The sequence below is a fragment of the Canis lupus genome, chromosome 17, assembly GCF_048164855.1.
Source record: "Canis lupus baileyi chromosome 17, mCanLup2.hap1, whole genome shotgun sequence".
NCBI classification, from domain to species: domain Eukaryota; kingdom Metazoa; phylum Chordata; class Mammalia; order Carnivora; family Canidae; genus Canis; species Canis lupus.
Window position 1 is genome coordinate 29,311,872 of NC_132854.1, and position 23,325 is coordinate 29,335,196.

At 37.3% G+C, this 23,325-nt stretch overlaps 2 long non-coding RNA genes across 2 annotated transcripts; one reads left to right on the plus strand and one right to left on the minus strand.

Annotated features, from left to right (window-relative positions):
• Nucleotides 1-434: 434 nt before the first annotated feature.
• On the plus strand, nucleotides 435-14,468 carry LOC140608359 (uncharacterized). The gene is made up of 4 exons (XR_012010374.1): nucleotides 435-474; nucleotides 6,651-7,098; nucleotides 12,473-12,542; nucleotides 13,180-14,468. It is a non-coding gene; the product is annotated as an uncharacterized lncRNA (long non-coding RNA).
• Nucleotides 12,435-22,228, minus strand: LOC140608360 (uncharacterized). The gene is made up of 4 exons (XR_012010375.1): nucleotides 21,858-22,228; nucleotides 20,979-21,167; nucleotides 15,237-15,287; nucleotides 12,435-13,937 (listed from the first exon to the last, which is right to left on the minus strand). It is a non-coding gene; the product is annotated as an uncharacterized lncRNA (long non-coding RNA).
• Between the last annotated feature and the right edge of the window lie 1,097 nt (nucleotides 22,229-23,325).

Genomic DNA, 23,325 nt, shown 5'->3' on the forward strand with positions numbered 1-23,325 from the left:
TGTCCCCACACCAAGCCCCCATTTTTTTCAAGCCCCTTTTTATCCTGCCCTCCACCCCTTACCAAACTTAATGAAGGTTTATTAAATGAATGAATAAATCAACCAATGAATTAACAAATGTCTTGCCCAAGAAATAATGGAAATCAAGAAACATGGGCAAAATACTTAAAACTTGAGAAGACTCAGTTAGATTGGAGACGGATTAAAAAGTCCACAGCCCATATTGTTCCAAAATAAATCAGTAAATAACAGAGACTTCCACATTTTAGAAAGAGCTCTGATATAAGATTATCCAGTAAAGTCTATTTTGAGTTGAATCCTATAGTATTAAACAAGTGTCTATTAGCAAAAAAAATAGTAAAGATTACTGCAAACTAGAAAATGAAAATAATTATCAGAATCATTGCCTGACAAATCTGTTTTATTTTCCTTAGAGATACAGGTGCTGACATTGTTTCTGGATACACATGAAAGGTTGGTTGAGAACTGACAAAATGCCAGCTACTTACCTGCTCCAGATAAATATTTCAATTACAATTCCTATCCCAATTCACCCTTTCAACCTACCTCAAGGATTTTTGAATAAATGAAAAGGTTTACCAAAGTTCTATTTTATCTACATCCACATATTTACACCATGGTAATAAAATATGCTTTTTGTCTTTATAGAAGAGTTTCTAACTATTTGATTCTATCTTGGCAAAAGTTACCCTTCACCACCAAATTCAAATAGAACTTGTCCAGATAAAATTAGGAACCAACTTTTTGGTCACAAGTAATTTCCTTGTATATGCCATATGTCTTAGTTTTCAAAGCGTCCTTAAAAGACCATAAAAGTATTATTACAATGCTTGCAAATCTGGTTCTTTTTTTTATAAGCTAATGATGTGGGATGAGAGATATTTCATCTTTTATACAGTTATTTGACAGTGATGAATTTAATTCATTCTATCACATTGAATGATACATTTATATTCAGTATGTAGTTTAAAATTTCATAAATGATTAAAGTCCCTGTCGTTTTAATTATAATATGCAGAGAGCAGCCAGAACTTATTTGCAAAGAATAATGTACAAGTCAATAAATTTGGTGAGTACTCCTGACAACATATAAATAATGACTTTAGAAGTATAACTACCTGTAGTTGAAAACTAAATAACAAAGGTTCGTGTTTGGGTTTTTATAAACTAGCTGATCTAGCTTTCTATAGAAGCTCTTTGGGGTTATAATTTGCTTTACTAAATTGAAAATACAGTAATGTAATGACATTACATTAGTAGTGAACCAATTTCAACTAGAGTCCAGCTTGAAATAAATCAACCCTGGTCGTGTTCCTGCCCCTGGACCTTGGTCACTTGGAAAGGGCTTTGAGCACTCAGAGCTTCCCTAGAATCCTTTAAACCAGAAATTGTCTCCAAGAGAGTTTGACCTTCCCACCCAACTGGATGGCTCCACACTTGGGACCACATTGTCCCTGAGTTGGGTAGGGCCACTACCCACCCCAGACTGTATACTGCCACTTACAGCTGGAATCATTTCCATAAATAAAAGAGCCTACTTCAATCCACTTATTTATTCGTTTAGCAAATATTTACTTGCCAGACACTGCTCTGCCCTCTGAAGTTACAGAAATGAGTAAGACAGGCAAGGTCTGGCCAGAACCAGAGCAGCCTATACTGGATAAAGAATGAAAGAAACCAGATGATCAGAAATTTATGGGCATTATGGGATTACCTAGAATTATAAGGTGTGACCCAGTTGCTCTTAGACCTTACATTTCATTCACTTCGGTGCATTCTTCTCTACCTCACATTTCCATTTCAACACAAGAAATTAAATGTGTGCTGACAAAGGAGACAACCCCTCTTGTTTGAACCCTTCTTTAGATTCAGGAATAATTGAGATAATCTAATTACTTTCTGTCACTTAGTGATTCAAATGGGCATAAAGCAATCCCTCTTCTGAGCGGCATCAGAGGCCATCCCCCATAAAGGGTCCATTGGGAAAGTAGACATTTGTGTTGTTCCCGCAAACTCAGCACAGCGTAGGTAAGGTTGATCTTGGCCAACAGATCTAGTAGCTCAACCTTCTTGCTAACATTATGAGCATATGGTATCATTTGAGTAGACCAGAAGTGAAGTTTAAATTTGTGCCTCACATAAAGCATGTCATGACAAGCAGAGTCATCATTTAAGGTCTGTGCTAAGAACAGAAGACAGGAAAGAAGCTGAAATGCTAATACAATGTCACCTTCATTTAGTTTCAAACACTGGTGGCTGAATCCATATGAATCCATACCAGGAAACATTTTCCAAGATCATAGTTGCTCAATTTATGGGAAGTTTTGTCCATACTATAACTGCAGAGCTGAATCTATAGTTTTATCACAACTGGTCCCTTGGTTGTTCATGTTTCTCAGAAGTAAAGAAAGAGGAAAGGAAGGAAGGAGACATGGAAGGAGAGAAGGAAGGAAGAAAGGAAGGAAAGGAAGGTAGGTAAGGAGACAGAGGAGGGAGGGAGAGAGGGAAGGAAGGAAGGAAGGAAGGAAGGAAGGAAGGAAGGAAGGAAGGAGAGGAAGGAAATCAATCACTTACAAATATGGATTCCAAGCCTCCAACATGTGAATTTTACACACACAGAGGAACTGTTAACATCTCTGAGGACACAGGAAGATAAAAAGAGAGGAAAGTCTACTCTGTGATGCTCTAAGAAAATCTATACCCATTTTGATCCAGCACACTTCATCTCTTCTCCTATCCCATGATTCTGCATTCCAACCCTTCTGTTCCCAACCCGACCACTGAAATACAGGAGAAATCCTTGTGCCTGTTTCAGAACTGAAATACAAAAATGAAACCCTTAGCCTATCACCAAAACAGATGAGTTAACCATCGTCCCCAAGCGGGGTATCTGGTACAAACAATGACAGCCCTTTAACCAGACTGCTGCTGCAGGGTGACAGCCTAACGAACTGCCACCTAGAATCTCTCAGGGTTAATAAGCCACCTGTCTTGAAAGTAGCAGTCATATTGGTCTTTGAGGCCTATCCCAATACTTAAACTCTTGATGAAGTTCTTACTGTGCCAAAGGAACTTACTAACAAAGCCACTGAGTCAATTTAACCTAGGGAAACTGGACCCAGTAGACTAGGCTATCAGAGTTTTGTGTTGAGATAATTACTGCACTAAAGAGAGCATATGGGCTGTCAGAGCTGGCACATGGCCTGCGCCAGCTGTTACCTGGGCGCTTTGGAAAACCTACTGAACAGCATTTTGGACACAGCACAGCTCTGTGTAAGTTTTCCAAGGCTTCTACTGGGAGTTCTTCATAATAAATTTATTTCCTGTATAAGGGAGGATTGCACCCAGTAATGTAACTGGAACAAGCATGTTAAATTTTTCTGGCAGATCGAGTATCACTGGCTAAAAGGGAAAAACAATCTGGGGCATACACAGGCACAAAGCCTGCAAAGCCAGGAATAAGCAAAACATTAACTAGAACAGGTTCCTCTGTCTTAAAGAATGAAAAAGGTAAACTTCACACAGGGAGAATTTCCCTGAAAACAACTGCTAGAGAAGGTAATTTATTTAAACATCTATCACAGTGTCTAGCACACGAGAAATGAGAGCTGTTATTTTTATTATTATACTATGAATCCTACCTAGTTAGACACACTCAGGATTCCCCAACAGCCGCAAAGTAGACCACTCTGCTAGAACTATTTCACCTCAGGAAAACATTTTTGCAAGAATGGATATCAAACTGTCAGCCAACAAATGTGCTTTTTACCAACAACAACTTTCATTTGTATGTAACACATTTTCTTCTAAACAACCCCTGAAACTTGACAGCCGTAGTCTCCGTGACTGACACTATTGAAATTCGGCTGCCCCTGAAAGTACCATACAGCCACAAGCCCCATGTAATGAAAAATCTGAGGAGAAACCAAGGAAAAACAAGGGGTAAAAGAAAGTTTTTCATACTAGAGTTGTCGTACGAAAAAACTAATTTCAGTAAACATGATCAAAAAGTAGGACGTTAATCATTGGGCTTCAATTGCAGTAATAATATTATCACATTGTAACTTAGATTAAACTTTCTTATTCAGAAATGATTTTTTTTCCCCTTCAAGAATGTCAGGGAGACTAACTTTGGGCAACAACAGATTCTCATCACCGAAAAGTCACTATAATATTGATCTGATGTTAGTACCCGAGCAGAAAGGAAGATTGGATTTTTATTTTTAAAGTCAGCTTCGTAATCTCTTTGAAAACAGATACGCAGTGAACATGACCATCACGGCTTTTCTCCACCTGTTTGAGAAGGAAAGTTAGCTTCCCTTCAAGGAAACACTTTTAAGCCAAGTTTACTTAACAAAACAGGTCTTGTTCAAGGTTTTCTTTTGAATCAGACACCACACTTAATCTTGATTATGTGAATTTACTTTGAGAAAATACACAGCCATTAAAGACAAGCTCTGGAGGCATTAAGTCCAGTCCTCCTTTGTCTTATTTCCACAAGGACAGCAGGTTTGGGTTCCCAAAGATAGGCACGTTTCAGTGGAATGGGTACGTGTCCAACTTGGAAAAATTCGGTCATTAGATTTAAATTTTTAAAATGTATGCCTTAAAAACATTCAGGACATTTAGAAAATCTACCGCATTACATCACAGTAAGTGCATCACCGCATTATATTTTGCAAGCTTTAGCAAATAAAAAAATCCCCCAGAAGAATCTTAATTCTTATCTATGGAAAACATTAAACTGCTAAGCGCTAAGAACTGGAATTAGTCCTTAAATCTCTAATGAGAATAATAAAACATGAGTGCAGTTTGTGCTGTAACTTGATAAGGCCTGAATTTACTTGCTGTTAGGAAAAGTCACTGATCCAGCAGTATGGCTTTTTACTCCCTGAGGTACAGGAAACTGTATCTGTCCTCCAGGAGCCTCCTCTGCGGTAAGCACTTCTTATCAGTGCCATCAGAGGACCGAGATAGCAGGGTAATATCTAGTAACAGCAGCTTTATGAGATGATCCATTACTGATTTAAATCAATCTCAAGCAGGTAGTTCTTAACCCATTCAGAGCAGACCTGACCCCCTCCGCAGACGACCCTCAAACTCCTCCAGATACTGACTGTCTTCAAACTCCCCGGGAAGGCAGAGACGGCAAAACGCCACTTTTTTTGCCCCTGAAACTAAGCAGCTTTTAAAAATCTGGCTGCCCTGAAAGATTATAGAATTGAGCCTCCTGACCAGAAATTGAAATCCAATTTTAGTTGCAATGATCAATTCTGTGTTCACTTGGTAGATATACATAGCAGGAGCTTAATGAGCCTATTAGCAATTTGCTAAGACCCAACAACTTGCTGTGAGCAATGTGAAGATAAAACAACTCCCCTTCTACACTTGGGGAATTTTGTGAAAGACGTATTTGCTGGGAAGCAAGTCCCACTGTTTATAGGCACAGATCAGCATAAATGTGAATAGAAGAATGTTTAAGAGCAAATTAAGCCCTGCATTTCAGGAATTAAGTTAGCAGGGATGTCAGATGGACACACGATATCAGATTTTCATGTTTTAAATGAAAAGTGCTCTTGACTATCCTAACACTGGGAAAAATAAATGCTAAGAATAGACTTCAGGTTTCCGTGTACACTGAATGAATATATATATTAATATATATATATTCATATATATATACACACACACACACACAGATGTAAAATAATAGATTTCAGTGTGTGAGAGGGGCCTTAAATTTGTCAATTTATCCCACTAATTTTACAGAGAGAAAATGGAGGCTTTGAGAGATTCAATGACTTACCAAGGTCACAACTAGATATTGACAGAATTGAAATCTCCTAACACCTGCTAATGCTTTTTCTAGTATACCTTGCTGCTTTTAAACAGACATCTTTGTGAATACATATAATTCCACATACATATGAGATTTTAGCACTTTCTGGATTTCAGAGCTAATTCCAGCTATGAACAAAAACAGTAGTCATGTATTAAATATTTAAGATTAGTTATGTTGACTTTTGGTTGATGTTTTATTTCCATATCAATTAGATTTGAATACATTCACCTTTTCATTCAGTATCAGGGGTGTAAAGTGTCAAAGTCAGATACATACAGAGAAACAAAATTTGGTACTATGCAGCTACGCACAGTTTTGTATATCACCTTTCTTTTCTCCCCTACACAATGTTGCCGTCAAAAAAATTAGATAAATACTTGAACTTCTTCACTATTATTCAATCATTAGTTTCCAAACTCTCTGAACTTGGTGAAGTTAGTAATAACACACGGATTTGGCATTTCATTTTATTGCAATAGAAGTTAATGAAAACAAGTAGACCACAATGCTTCTGACAGTTACTTTGTAAAGCAAAAGCATGGTTTTTGATTTTTCTCAGATCAACATTTAGACATTTTTCAGTAGTGTAACTTTTTTAAAGTTGATTAAAGTTTCCCTTAATTAACGGCATCTGGCCGGCTACGGAACTGATTTCATTTTTCTGCTATTTTATTGTTTAAAAATGTATACTACTCAGATACCAGCAAGCTGAAAAGCAAAATGCCCTTTACCAACTTTGCTGCTAGAGATGCATTTCCTTCTCTTCTGCTATTTGTGTCTATTTCAGCTTCCAGACTCGTTCACCTGATCGTGTCCAATTGCTGAAGTGCAGACCACCACCTAGAGAACCACAATAATAGGCTTCCCCTTGAGAGAGCCACATGGGACTTCTGTTCCATCCTTTCATGTAGAAACGGCATGCAGGATATTTTATGATTCATTTTTTCCTTTTTGATAAGATATGAAAGAAATATCAAAAGAAATTCAGAGATATTTCTATTTTCTCAGAATGAGATGAAGTACGAGGAGCTTCTACTTAAGAAACATGCTATTTTTCCCTGGCACTCTGGGTTCATAAAGTGAGAAAATTATCTTTACTGCTATTTTTGTTTGATGTTTGAAGACAAGATTTTGTGTCTTTTTGCATTTTTACCCTTTCAAATTAAATCACCTATATCAATGAATGTACTTCACACAAGAACTAAGCAGAATGATGCCTAGCAACCGTGATTTTAGTAAGTACCAATAATCATTTTCTTATCAAACTAACAACTCAAAAAAGCAACACAAAACATACAAGGAGCAAAATCTTTAATGCACCCTCAGAGTAAAAGATACAATGTTTACGAACCATCTAATACTCCAGCAATATACTTTCAATACCTTCGATATTTAGTTAATATGAACCAAACATTTTCTATGTAACATTCATAATTATCTAAATATCATAACCACACGCTGCAGGTTTATAGAAACAGGCAAGTGGCCTTCCTCCTTTGTGTTATTTAACCACATTTTCTAACAAATTTTCAAATGTCAAGGTTGTTCCGAAGATTTAAGGGATGGGCTTTTTAATCATTTGTGTGCTAGAATCAAACTCATCCCTTCAACATGCTTCGGCTTTTCCATGATTTTATGAATTCAGATTCCGGGATGTTTTAGCAATCTTATCAAACCATCCCTTTAAAGAAAACCAGGATCAATGGATTTAGTATTACATATACCATATTTATTCAGTGGCCTAAAGCTATAGTTCTCCATGTCTTATCTTTGTAATACTTCATTTTCTTATGCAGGAATAGGAGCCCTATATTAATATATTGAAACCAGAGAAACATGCAACTGTGTGATCTTTGTAAGCACTCTGTGCCTTTAGAATGCAAGCTGGCAGCACTTTACCTTTACCAATGACCTTGTTTATAAATGATGTATTAACACATTTCAGAAAAGTTTGCTGCCAAATCACCTTTGGTCAATTTTACAATAAAAAACAAACAAACAAACAAAAAAAACAGTTGCCATTAGGACAATTTCAAGACATTTTTATCAGACACCATTCAATATTCCTCTACATTGGAAATGACAATCCTGGAAATTTAGAAGGCCTTTAAAAAGGGAACACTTGGAAAATTTTATAGAAATCTAAATCAAGTATTATACTTCAGTTGTCCTTCTCAACTCCGTTATAATAGCAAGGGTGAGAGGGCAGGAATTCCAGAGCAATTCGGTTATCTGTACACCAAATACAGATTGGAACTGGATTTTACTTTTTTTGCTTCTTGGGTATGCTCCTCATGGAAATTTGATTTGAATTAAAAAAAATGTATCTCCCTCTTAGTTTTGAATCCTCTCCCCCACCTTCAATAAGTATTATTCGTAGTATGTTCACAGAGAAAGGAAGATAAGTAATAATATAGTGCAGGCTCCAAGTCAAATCTAGCCCAGGACAGACAGCGTAATAATGATGTCATTAAGACTCCTCGCTGAATGGGATTCAGACAGGACTGTTGTATAGCTGCAGACATAAATCTGAAAGAACTTTTTGGCTACATTCTCCGACTTACCTTGAGAGATATTTAGGAGCTCCAACAACATGAGTTGAGAGAAATGCACTCAAAAGAAGGAGATGTGCAGACCGCAGACAAAGATGTAGGCCCTATAGTTGCATCCTTCTGAGATACAGGAGGAGACAGTTTGTTAAACGGGTAAAGACAGAGAAACAATCTGAAGAAGAAGAAAACAGAAAACAAATAAACCTTAATTCTAGCACAAATAAATGAGAGAAAGGCAATTGTAGGGCTGCTCAAAGCCTTTTTGCCTAGCTGAATGAAAGCAATCCCTAAGACTGAATGGGTAATGAGATCCTGGCTCCTGAGATTTTAGCTTTCTTAATCATGTTCATAATTAATTCAAGAACATTGATAATTTCATTACATTCTTTTTGTCTTATCAATAAATGATGTGCCTGCACTTTTGGTCCTGTGTACAGGGAGAGGAGAGATGCTTTGGGTAATATTGCACTAGGAATAGTGGATATATATGATCCAAAAAGGTGAAGTGGTAATTATTATCCTTGACCAGCCTTCTATTATCAGAACACGATGACAAGCAGCTACAAATAATTAATAAGCTTTTTATGCAGAAATGCAAAGCCTTTGAAGAAAAATACGCTGCAAGTAGAATTCCTTACCAAAGATTATGTACATAGCATAACACGCTTCTACAGAGAAACAGTTTGAAATGGAACTCACTAAAATGCCTGCATCACAAGTACAATAAGAAAATCAATAACTTGTTTTTTAAATATCATTTAAAAAAACTTTTCTTCGTCTTAATGTTTTATTAAAAAAAATTCTGTGTCCTTCCAATTGTCTTCCTAAAGTCCTTTCCAGGATCAACCTACAAAGATGTTAAACTGAACTCCCCACTCAGGAAAAACCTCCTTTTTTAGACCAAGACGGAGAGAGAGCTCTGTCATTATCTGTCAGTCATCATCAAAGGGTCCCTTTTCCTTTATGGGTTTCTATTCACCCCCATGTAAATTTTCACAAAGACATCACTCATTAGTTTCACAATCCATGTTCAAGGGTTGGAGGGAATGTTTAATGCCACTTAATAGCATGAAACAGAAAGGCAGCCTCGTCTGTCAAACCATTTAGATAATTAACATTGAATTAAAACCTGGTCAGTTAGGAAGAGCTACAAATATGAAAATTCTCCTAATTGATAAGAATAGCACTGCAGTTTTAAACACAAAGTGTGTTGCAAATAATTCATCCTCAAGTGCACACAAGTGATAAATGGACTAACATTTTTTTTTTAAGTAGACCAATATGGTAGGATAATATTTCAGCAGTGGAAACCATTCCACAAAAATGTCTCTGAACTAATTGTGCTATTAAAGATGAAAACAACTCATACGATGCTAAAAAGTATGCATGTTGGCACTTCGATCTGATTACTAAACAAAACAGTCTTTGAGAAGACACTGCAGAATCACTTAGTAAGGCAAGCTGTTGCCCGTGACATTGATATATGGGACAGAGATGATGTATATACTGGGTGGCTTTATCAGTAAATCACTGACTCTATTTACTTCCCCAAGGAAAAAGACCTGTCCCTGAAAGAGAACTCTTTGTTAGAACCACCAGTAGGGGATTAATATTGGCAAAACATTCAATTTGGATATAGTCCTCCAGAAGATTCATAAAACAATAATTTAATAAGTTAACGGACAAAGATTTAGCACATTGGCAGCATACAATTGCCTAGAGAACATTAAGTTTCTTTATTAATTTCATCAAATAATTTCTCTGTGAATTCAATTATATAGGTTCTAGCCACCAGCGACCTATTTCTCAACTAAAGACAACAGATTTTAGGAATTTTAAGTCCCTAAAACAACTCTTCAATATAGCAGCACCATATAGACCAACTGCTACTTAAAACACTACTGGATGGCATTTAAATTTAAGCTGAGATGTCAATTTTCATATGCTCCACAGATTTATAGACATTTCAGGTCTGCTTTTAAAGTTCCGGGTAGGAAGTAGACATTGCAAGTCCAATAGACCAAGTAAATACAGATCCACCTGAATTTCAGAGACAGAAGCTGGGACTATAAGTACTTTCTGTACAGTTTCAAAAGAGCAGTAAAATCTGAAAGACAAATATATATGATGCTGTTTGGCTTGCATTAAAGTATTTCAAAGCCTATCGATATTTACTACTTGCCTAAAGAGAAACATCAAGCTAGAGTTCTTGACACATCTCTCAAATTCTCCCCTGACAACCAACCTCCAGGTTGTAATGCTTTGACTTCCCAAATGTTTCCACAACCTGTCCATTTCTCTTTCCATTCTCAAAGTCACTACTTCCTTCAAGCCATCAGATCCCATTGCCTTAGTTTTGTTGTTTTTAAATGTCCTTCTTGCTGCTTCTAGGCTCACTCTCTCTGTTTTCACACCCCTCCCCATCATCTTTTCAAAATGTAAATCTTACCGTGTCATTCCTCTGCTTAGACCATTCTTCTGTAAAAACATTTGCAGATCCTTTTATTTTGGCTCCTTTCTCCTCTTTACCTCTCCCAGCCTTACCTTTTAACCACACTTTATCCCAATCACCTGAATTATTTTGTCTGTTGGATTGCTGTTTTCATTTGGTCTTTGGTACACACAGCGCCTTTGCCATATCAAGTGTTCAAGGGCCAATTATTTTCTAATTTGATTTTATAAGACGCCTGAAGATTTTTTTCAGTGTATACACTGAAATGGTGTATGCTCTTTGTAATTTCTCAAAGTTCCCATTGAAATCAAGACATTATCACTGGAATTGGTGGTTCTACTTCAGTCGATTCTTGCTATAGTGTACCAGTGGGTTCTAGTGCTGCACCACCTCTTTGCCAGTCATACTAGCCACTCACCTTGCTATCATTTTCTGTAACCTCTGCTAGTTGCTTCCCCACAGAACTCAAGTGTCAAACATGAGCCAAAAGTTTTGTCTATGTCTAAACTTAATCAAATGTAGTCTATTCTTGAAAAAGCAGGGTATTGCTCCTGATGTCTCATTAGAGTGACATTCTTGCTCTTTGCTATGATTATTCTACCAGTCTCCAATACATTTTCATGTCCTCTGTTGTACATCTGTGTTGGAGTAGGCATGGGAAGGTGAAAGTTATTAGATCTGAGAAAACCAGATAAAATGGCTCAGATATAGATCATATAAATACATCAAAATTTTTGTACATTTTGGCTGCATTTTTAAATTTTTCTCTCTCACTTCCTGAAAATGAATTTTTTAAAAAAATGTTTAATGAAGGGGAAAACATGTATTCGTTGCTTTTTATATACGAGACATTTTGTGTCCCTTCAGTATTGTGGCAGTCAGGAGGAATTCAATCTAAAGACACCAAAGGGTGTATGGAAAATAATGGGTGCTCAATAAATCATTGTTGAAATAATAAATAAAAGTAAATTGAGCCTATAAAACCCAACATCTGGGACATTACTCTACATTTCCACCTGATTGCTTTGTAAGGAAAATTCAAATTTGGTCAATTCGTTGTTAACTAGGGTATGGAAATGTGTGACATATTTTTGCAAAGATTTCATCAATAGTTCATTTCTTAGAAGTTTGAACACTTATGGTGTTTTAGAAATTCCCTGATCAGTCAGAACTTGCTTTCTGATGATGCCAAATAAATGTAGTCTAATTGGAAAATAGTGTCTTACCAGAATAAAGAGAAAGGGGAGAGAGCAAAGGCATGACCTTTTGTTTATAAGGAATTAAGAAAGGACACTTGAGGGGTGAAGTTGTAACAGTCCCAGGTGAGAAATAGCCAAGGGGCACTAGAAGGCTGGAACCACGTGGTCTACATGGGTTGAGCTGCTTTGCCACTCGACAAAAACAGGTTAGTAAATTTCACTCTACTGTCTTAGTCTATTTCTTGATACTGGAAATAATTTCAAAATTTAAATTTTATTTTAGCAGAGCAACAGAGAATAACACTTAGGGAATAACTTAGAAGAATGTGATATTTATGTTATCAATTAGACATAAGGAGAAAAGTGCATATATTTTACCATTTTCTTGTCCCCTTTTCTATTTCAGAAAGTCACTTTCTTCTGCTTTACATCTGAGTTTAAGAGTCCTTTTTCTAGGTGGAGATTCAGAAGCCCAGGTAAGAGTTAAAACAACATCCTCCAAATATAAACGAAAAAAAAAAAAGAGAGAGAGAGAGAGAGAGATGGCTTTTCCGCAATAATTCCTTAGGTAAGAGATAATACCTGAACTTACAAGTTTAGAATATTTTAGAATTTGGAAAGGTCAGTGAACTACCTAGAACCCACATAAGTAAGATAATATTCTACTGGAATAAATTTTTTTAGAAGCATACTGAGATGTTTTACTTTAATCTTTTTCTCTCTTTTTTTGATGGACATCTTTAGAAGCTGTTTCTTAGACAATTCTAAATGCTCCCTTAATCTGAAATGGTGTATATTAAATATTTAGCTTTTCTTGATGATGTGAGCCAGATTTGTGATAGCTCAGCACTACTGCTGTGTAAAACCACAGGCTTAGAGATATGTTCATCGTACCAGCTCCATGTTGTAGATAAACCAAGGCTGAGGGAAGCTGAGTGTCTGTGGGTCACAATACTTGTAAACGATGGAAGTAGCATTTCCCCTCTTCACTGGGTATGGCCTCTAATGCAATGTAGGCGATCTAAATGACAAAGATCAATTGAAATAACCAATTATGAATTACCCTGCTTTATCTTTGACCTACCATCTCTGTGGTCTTCCTTCTCCATACAGCTGTCATTTAGAAATAAGAAATTTCAAGATTCCAATTGCCATGGATTTCTTTCCCAAAAATCTTCCCAGAGATCACAGAATTTCCAGATTTGCAATAAGTGAAGAGATTCAATCTACACTGTTCAGAGTGGAGAGAAGGGGTGTGCTGTTGGAATCACCTCTGGGAGAGAGTAAGCATGTCTAAAATACTGGAGCCTCACAGAGGGGATAGGGCTCCATTAGGACAGAGGAGGGCAGCATTCCAAGATAACCAGGTAGGCTCCTACTGAGGTAGGGATAAGAGAGGCAAGGGGTTAGCATGTGCCCAGGCAAGGAATTAGCATGTGATATATGGCAATTCTGCTTCAGATTAAGGGAGCATTTAGAATTATCTAAGAAAAAGCTTCTAAAGATGTCCATTTCGATCCTGTTTTGGTTGTCACAACAGGATGGAGGTGCTACGTACATCTAGTGGGCAAAGGTCAGGGATGTTGCTAAAAATCTTGCAATGTGAAGGACAGCCCACCCAAAATAAAGAAGTATCTGGCCTCATAAGTCAATGAGGCCAAGACTGAGGAGCCCGGTTTAGGTCCTTTTTGAATTCCTTTCTTTCTGAACTCCTTTCTTCTCCATCTTCCCTCAGTCTTGTTGAGGATCGAGTTGGGTAACAGAGAGAGCACATAAATTTCCTCTTCATTCTCTTCTCATTCAGGCGGCTGGAGTGAGCTGGAGTAAGTCAGTTTCCCCTCACATTCCCCTTCCTCAGGTTTCCTGGTAGCCTAGTGGTTAAGAGCATGGGTTTTAGAGTCACATAGGCATGGTTTGGTCCTAGATTGGCTATAGGATTATAAATAAATTATTTATTTTATTTAAGCTTCAGTTTGCACATCTGTAAAATGGACACCATAATAGTACTTAGCTCCCAAGTGAAGGTCAGAGTCTTTTCTCTATTCTTACTACTGTTCATGGCCCTTGTCTAGATCTCAGGGGGGGGTTGCATGAACTACTCATGCAAAACTACTCATGAACTACTCATGTCATATTTTCTGCATTGGACATTAGCTACTAGTTTGGGCTGCTCTGCAAATCTGTATCTCTTCCCTCTGGGGGAACCACTCCCTTTCTCAATCTAAGTCATTAAGCAAGTCTTTCCCCTGGGTCCAGGTGTGTACTAGGCTTGATCTAATTAGAATGTTCCACCTCCCTGGCCACAGTAACTAGTTTGGGGATGAGAACCAAGTCAGGCCAGCAAGGATTTTGCTGGAGCTATTGGGAAGATGTTCTCTTTTCTCTGGGATGATTTCCCAATAATAGAAAATTCATAGAACCAAGGAGCTGGCTAAACATAAAGCCAACCCAGAAGGAAGCAGAACCAAAAGATGCAAAGCACAAGACAGAGATAGGCAAGTTCCTGACAACACTGGCTGAGAACCTGGATGCAGCTAGTCCTGTAGCAAGTTCAACTTCTAGATTTTCCATTACATAATTTTTTTTCTTTTTTGCTTAAGTCTATATGAATAGATTTCTGTCATTTACCAAACCACGGCACAAATCTTGATTTCTCCATTTTTGTATTCTTCATACATCCTATTACATCACTTTTGAGATTATAGGACCTCAAAAATGTTCAGCTAGATGGAATCTAATTCTTTTGAGAAATGGGTTACCTCAAAATGGAGGGATGCAGGAAAAACAGAGGTGAAGTATGGAGGGTGCACCTAAAGGCCAAGGCACAGGGGTCGCTATAAAGAATGAAGACTCCTGGGGAATGGGCAATTGTTAGGTGAGGTTAATAGAAATTTTAAGCTTCAGAGCTGGTGCAGAAGGCGATATTCAGGAAAGAGTGAGGCAGGAAAGGAAGTGTAGCAATGATTATTGCCCATTCTGAATTGGGCATGGGTCAGGGAAGCACAGACAGTCAAAAAGATGCACAAATTCTAGTCTTCAATGAGTGGGATGGGAGCAGTTGCACCACCAACATGGTGCCGGGGAAGGAATACAACTCAGCTGCGCCCCCTCTGGGCAAGTATGATGCAGCAACAAGAAGATCCACAAGCAGGCCTCAATGGGGGGCTTACCAGGATCATAATTTTCAAATTCCTTCATTCGCTGAGTTTCTGCTTCGTTCTCTGCAAAATACAGTTAAAGATCATTTTTCAGACTGATGGGGATGTCTAAATGAGATAACATTTGTAAATGTGCCCAGCAGTGTCTACCAAAAACTAGACATTTAAGTCCTTTTGGGAAAGAGGCAGAACAAAGCGAAGTACCCAAACTTACTGAAAAGGTTTAAGTATCTAAATGCATCAGATACCCTACAAAGTTCTGGGGAGGCAAAAAATGTAAGGCAGTCCCTTCCCTCAGGGAACAGTTTAGTAGAAAGCACTGGCAAGTAAGTACCTTAATGAAAACACCCCTTGATTACGGTAAAACAGAAGGAGAAACAAACTAAAACCCAGGGAAGAAAGTGATTCACTTTGCCTTTGCAAATCAGAAAGGGTTTAATTAGCTCAGGCTTCAGAGTTAAAGAGGGTTTTAAAGAAAATAGGGCATTTAGATGGAGTGTAAGAAGAATCAATAGGAATTTTCCTGAATTAAAAAAAATAAATGTACAAAGAAGTTTTTGTAAGAAATAGAAAATTTCCAAAGTCTGTTTCAAATGAAAACACTATGGTTCTGATATAGAGTTTATAAATAAGCACAGGTGGAGATATCCAACATGATTAGCCATCAAGGAAACACAAATTAAAACCACAACTGTCAAAATAACTAAAATGAAAAATAATGACAACACTAAATGCTAGTTAGGATGTGGAGAAATTGGATCTTTCCTACACTGCTGGTGAGAATGTAAAATACTACAGCCACGCTAGAAAACAATTTAGTAATTTCTTATAAAATTAAACATACCACTTCCATACAACCTAGGAAATTGCACTGTTGGCCATTTATCCCAGAGAAATGGAAACCAATGCTTTTGCACAAAATTTAAATATGTATATAATATAATATATGCATATATATGTTTGTAGCAACTTTACTTGCAATAGCCCAAAATGAGAATTAGTCCATGTCCTTCACTTGGCCAGTGGTTAAACAAACTATGGTATATCCAAATGGTGGAATAGGACTCAGCAATAAAAGGAAGGAACTATTACTTTTTTAAAATATTTTATTTATTCATTCATGAGAGACACAGAGAGAGAGGCAGAGACACAGGCAGAGGGAGAAGCAGGCTCCATGCAGGGAGCCCAATGTGGGAGACTCGATCCCAGGACTCCAGGATCACGCCCTGAGCAGAAGGCAGGTGCTCAACCGCTGAGCCACCCAGGAGACCCAAAGGAAGGAGCTATTAATAACAACTTAGGTGACTCTGCAGGAAATTATGCCAAATGGGGAAAAAAGCCAATCCCCAAAGGCTCTACACTGTTTGATTCTATTTGTATAAGATGTTTGAAATGACAAAATTTTAGAAATGGAGTTAGGAGTAGTGGTTACCAGAGGTTAGTAATAGAGGAGGGGACAAAAGGGAGATGAAGGGAGTCCTTATGGTGATAGGTTTGTTCTGTACTTGGTGGTGGTGGAGGATACATTAACCTACACATGGCATGAAAATGGTTAGCAATAAATAGCACCCATACACATAAGTGAGTACAAATAAAATTGGGAAAATCTGAATATAGTCGGTAGGTTGTGTAGATTATATTATTGTCAATGGTCTATTCGTCACTATAACTATAGTGACTATAACTAGTCACTATAGTTATTTCAAAATAGCGCCATTAAGTGAAGCTGGCTACTGTGTACTAGGATCGCTCTGTATTCTTTCTTTTTCAGAGATTTTATCTATTTATTCATGAGAGACGTAGAAAGAGAGGCAGAGACATAGGCAGAGGGAGAAGCAGGCTCCCTGCAGGGAACCTGATGAGGGACTCTATCCCAGGACCCCGGAAGCATGACCTGAGTCAAAGGCAGACGCTCAACTGCTGAGCCACCCAGGTGTCTCGCTTTATATCATTTCTTATGACAGCATGTGAATCAACAATTATCTCAATAAAAATGTCAATTAAAAAAGTCACTATAGTGGGGCGCCTGGTGGCTCAGTTGGTTAGGCATCTGACTTCGGTTCAGGTCATGATCTCAGGGCCCTAGGATTGAACCCTGCCTGCGTCAGGCTCCACGCTTAGCAGGGATTCTGCTTCCCTCCTCCCTGCCACTGCTTGTGGGTGTGCTCTCTCTCTCTCTCTCTCTCTTTCTGTCTCCCTCTCAAGTAAATAAAAAAATCTTTTTTAAAAAGCCACTACAGTTCTGTATTATAAAGTAGCTGAGGCTTCATTTAACATAATTTAGGAAAGATTTTAGTTCTTTTTATCCTATAAGGATTTGAACTCATAATTGCAATCAGAGCTTAATATTTGCCATAAATGGAATTTCTTTTTTTTTCATAAATGGAATATCTTATCCCATGTTAGCTTACCCCAGCTCAGGTCAACCCTCCTTCCTTTGGCCTCAACCACACACTGTGTTCTACCTTTATTCTAGTAACTCTGCACTGATTAAAGTCCTTTTTCTTTTTATGCTATGACACTAGAATGTATTTCAGTCATCTCCTAGGCACAACGCCGCCCCACATTCCCCAGCTTCCCTGGCAGTTCAATATGACTTTGTGACTAAATTTTGGGGAATGGAATATGGGGCAGAGGTGATATATGTCACTCCTTGTCTTGATCTGTAAACTTCTCTGGTGATCTGATGCAAGGGTCCAGCAGAGGACCTCACAGCCTTCGGAGAAAGCAAGCACACGTTGGAGAAGCCTATAATGGAGTGACAGTGAGAAGCCCGCTCCCCATTAAGAAGTAAATTTATATAGTGTTAAGTCACCGAGCGTTGGATGTTTATATATCAGAGAACATAGTGTTATTTGCTTAGCTAATGCATATACTCGTCTCTACACTAGACTCTGGGCTCCTTAAGAGCAGGAACTGTGTGTTTTGTTCACTTTTACATTTCTGAAGCCTAGTACAGCGACAGACACAGGAGAGCTGCTCATACATGCTTGCTGACACTCATGCTCCCATTAGTGAACAGACTTTTACCTCATCTGATAGTTCATTGTCTTTGACACAACTATTCTCACCCTTGAATGTGGTAGAAAAACCTAGGATTTCATCCGGAGTCCAAAGATTCACTAATGGCCTTGAGAAGAAGCAGTGCTCAGATAAGCAAAGGTATAAATCATGGTACTTGGTTACTTGATCCTGCCCTTAAATACATCCCTTTCTTCTGTTTTGCAAGTTAAAAGCACATTTGGTTTTTCAGAACCTCACTGATTTGAATGTAATTTATCCTTATGTTCGATGTTTCACTAAATAAATGTTACTGTAAAAATTTAACAGCAAAAAGCTCTAGTGAGAGCCCGTATTTAGACATCTTCATTATTTTTTAGAAAAATACCACAAGACACTACTGCACTATGAAATTGTATAAATAATTAAAATCAAACCTCACACATCAAAATAAATGACCTAAATATTTTTCATGATATATTATTCTTTTACTTAGTGGGTTGGCTTGATTACAGGAGGATTTGCAAAACTTCACTCATCAAAAATAGGTCACTACTTCATTTGGGTGAATTTATGACCATGGAATTCTGGAATTATACTTCATAAAAAACTTATATACTTCTTTTGGACCTTATCTAAATATGTATAGGCATCATATTTTCAAATCTCAAGAGAAAAATAATACTAACTTGTTTAATTTATGCTTTTATAAATATTTACTTTGCCTTAAACCAGTCTGTTTGTGTACTATTTAATATCCCCTTATAACAATATTATGTTAGCATTTTGATTACTGTGAATAGTTACACAATTCACAGGGATACCTATACTATCACAGCATTTAACAATTGTAAAGACCTTCTGGTCCAATACCTTTATTTACAGAAAAAGAAACTAGCCCCTAGAGGTTATATGGCTTTACAAGCTCGCATTGCAATAAGCAGAAGAGCCAAGTTAAGAACCCATGCTTCCAACTCTGGCCAATAATGCCTTAGAATTCTAGAAGTCAAATTCAATATTGATTATAAGATCTTATAAGCTAAAATATGAGTTTTGCTAGGATTAAATTATTTATGTGACTTTATTCTTGTGATTTAAACTCATATAATTACATATGAGATGAGTTGAATGACAATTGACTAGGTTATGATTTCTTACTATTTAATTCAACATTTATGAATTTAAATTGTATGGGGCTTTCTTTGGAGATAACTTTTCTTCCAGCTCCAAAGTTGTTTTAAGCCCCTCAAAAGTATACAGCCCTGTTAGGAGTTTTAGTCATCACCATTATTATTTTTTCTTTATTTTTATGGCTTGAGTGTTTACACATAACTCTCTAATCCATGTGAAATTGATTTTGTTCTATGATATAAAGCGAAAACTGAAATTTCTGTTTTTTCATTTAACTAATCTTCATGCTTTCCCCCACTTACCTGCAATGCCTTTTTATCGTATACGATACTCTTTTAAATAATGGGTCTGTTTTCAAGTTATTCATTCTATATTATTGAGTAGGTTTTTATATTAGCGTAGTATCTGTAAAGATAGACTGGTAGTAAAGAACAACCTCAAAATAACAACGGTTTAGCAAACCCTAAATTCTATTTCTATTTCTCACTCAAGTTGTATGTCCAATGGGTCAGTAGGGGGCTCTGTTTATCACCATCACTCAGGAATCCCAGCTGTCCAAGGACCTATCTCCACATGTGCTTCCAGCATCACAGAAGTCATGCTGATGTCTGCCCAAATGCATATTACTTTCGCTCTGTACTTTTTTCTCCCTCAATAAATTTCGTAGATCTTTTTTACTATGGGCCATTCAATCATCTTGGGAAAATTTTTCCATGACAAAAAAGTGTTAATTTTTTTAAAGATTTTATTTATTCATGAGAGACAGAGAGAGAGAGAGAGAGAGAGAGAGAGAGAGGAAGAGACACAGGCAGAGGGAGAAGCAGGCTCCATGCAGGGAGCCCGATGTGGGACTCGATCCTGGGTCTCCAGGATCACGCCCTAGGCCAAAGGCAGATGCTTAACCGCTGAGCCATCCAGGGATCCCCATTTTTAATATTTTCATCATTCATGCAGGTTTTCTATGGAGTCAGGTTTGACCATGTATGATTTTTCCCCAAATAATCATACATCTCATTTAGACTCAAATTGTTACTATAAAATTGTACATAGTATGCTCATGCAAGCAGTTATTATCACTTTTTTAGCTCTAATTTCATATATTTGTATTTTATCTCTTTAATTATTAATTAGCTTTACTGTTATCCAGTTTTTTGAATTAAAAAAAAATAAACCAGTTCTTAGATTCACTTTCTAATCATGCATTTTTGTCTTCTAATCTACTAATTCCTGACTTCAGCTTTATTATTTTCATCTTTTTTACTTTCCTGTCAGCTTTTCTTTTTCTTCTTTTAACTGTTGAGTTCAGTGATTAAAATGATTCACATTGTCTCACTTCTAATAACTAATATTTTCCTTTAAATACACCACACATTGATATATAATAATAATATTCTCATGTTTGCATGCTTGAAGTACTCTACAACTTCATTCTTGATTTCTATATTAACCAAATTATTAGGAAAGCAATTTTCTTAGCTTTTGAGGGCCCGAACATCTGTTTAAATTTTTTTAATAAAATTTATTGCTTATTATATTACAGTGAAAGAATTTGGGCTGAAAGCCTTATAAATCATAGTTTCCAAATTCTCTAAACTTTTACGAAGGGCATACATACATACATACCATGTGTATAGATATACTTGATCTTCAGGATTCTAGGATACATTAATCCATAATTCGACTCCAGATGTACTGGACACTAGAAGGAATAGTATATGCCAAAAGAGAAGCTGCTTCTATGTTGGCCAACAGGGAAGACATGTCCTAACCAGTAGATGATAGCTGCCCAGTTATCTGCTCTTACTTCTTCACCTGAGAGCCGGGTTGAGAAAAAGAGTCAACATTGTCCTTCATCCTGCAGACCAGCCAGTCATGCTGTTCAGGTCCCAAGTGTACATGCGAGCTATAGTTGGGTTCTTCAGACCAGTGTCCTCAGACCCCAGATGGCAAGACCCCCTCCCTCCTGGACTCTGCCATATGGTTAAGCGTTAGCTTTCATTTTCAGAGCATTCAAGCCCTTCAAATTTTTCGTCTTCATTCTTTTAATACATTTTAAATTTTGACTAAAATATATGCACCTTGACCCATCTTTCCCTTGTTGTTTGAAGTCAATCAACAGGTATTTTCTTCTGTTGCTCTTCATGTCTGTGCATTTTAGGCCCCCAGGATACATTTTGGAAGCTTCCAAGAGCCTGTGTTTTTCTAAAAGATACTGTGCTCTCTGTGGGCATATTCATGGGAAGCAGAGAAAGGTCATATTAGGGACTGCTTTCTGCTCATTACCAACATGCTCATGAACATGGGTGGGTTTTTAAAAGTCAACATATGGAACAAAGACAGTAAGTCATGCAGACGTTGTTTCTATACCTGCACTTCCAAATTTTCACAGCTAAGAGGAGTAATCACACAAATAAACAAGATATTTCTAGGGTTTAGCACATGGTCAGAAACACTGCTAGCTTTTAAATAATGCTTACACTTTCTCTTAGTAAAATTCAGTACCTGGATGCGAAGAGCCAGTGCAACACTCAGTGTTTGAGATGATAATCAAGGGTCCATGGGAGGTCAAGCTCTGATTCTGTAGAGTCACTGAAAGATATCTCACATTAATCTTTTTAATTATAGGTTACATAAAAACTTTAAAAGCAACTGGCACAATATATGCCTGCTTAAATAGCCTTTATTTTGAATGCTAAACCAATTATACTTTTCATGTAAATTATTAAATTGCTATGTATGGTATTAGTTCCACTTGTTAAAATCTCACTCAAGTGATATTATCTGGATTATGTTTAACACACAATAGTGTCTGAATAACTATTAATTAGTATACACATAACTCCTTAATAAAAGTAAGACTATTTCACAATCGTATGCCTGTAATTTTCAACATTTAGTAGAGGAATGGGGATCACGCATTTTTTAAAAGTAAGAATAAAAATCTTCTCAAAGTCCCATAATATAGCAGTACATGATTCAGCAACAGCTCCTCTAATGGCCCTGAACTTTCACATCTACAAAGGATGATAGAAAATGGGAGTGGGGGAGAAAGGTGAACTGGCCACACAATTTTATATACAAAATATAAGTTTCAAGAGGATATTGAAGCAAAAAAAAAACAGGCTTAAATTTTTTTCCCTTTTGTTAATATTTTGTCCTGTATGTTTTATTCTCAAGTACACAAAGCCTCCATCAGTACCTGCCACATGCAGAGTAGGTACCAGGGACCGTGGTAGATAGACGCATGGGTAAAACTTCCTGTCTGCCCTTTTAGCACTGAAATGGACACAAACACAAACAACTCCAAGACTAAGTTGCATACGACAAAAGATACAATGGAAAAACCTGAAAGTTTCTGTGAAACTGTAGAAAAGGACAGAGGAATTCCATCTCCAGTGACCTGAGAAAGAAATTAGGATTTAAATTACGGCTGGAAGGATGGGATGACTGTAGGGGGCGCACAACTTCATGCCAACATTGCCAAGTATTAAATGCCTGTATGGAGACCTTGAGGCAGGACAGCAAAGAACTCTGATGTGGCCAAGATGTGGCCCTGGATTTGAGGCCAACCACTTTCCACCACACGGTTCAATCCAATGGTCCTGCCCTTCCCTGAAAAACGTGCAGTTAATGTTGACTCTATTTCATTCAGTGATTCCCAGAAGACCAAAAGCACAGTTGGCTTCCAACAAACAGGGTCAGCTTTATAGAAAACTATGCATATAGGAGAAGCCTGTGCCTACTGGGAGAGCAATCTCAACAATAACCAGGCTTTCCTCTCCTTCAAAGATAAGCGATCACTCTGCTCACTTTCTATATAGGATAAAATGCCATACAGATCAAATGCTTTACAGATCAAATGACATCAAGCACGCGTGAGAGCTTTTCAAACCATAACATTCCACATAAATGTCAGGTGCTGATATTACCATAATAATCCTGGGTGAAAAGAAACATAGTAAGAAGGGAA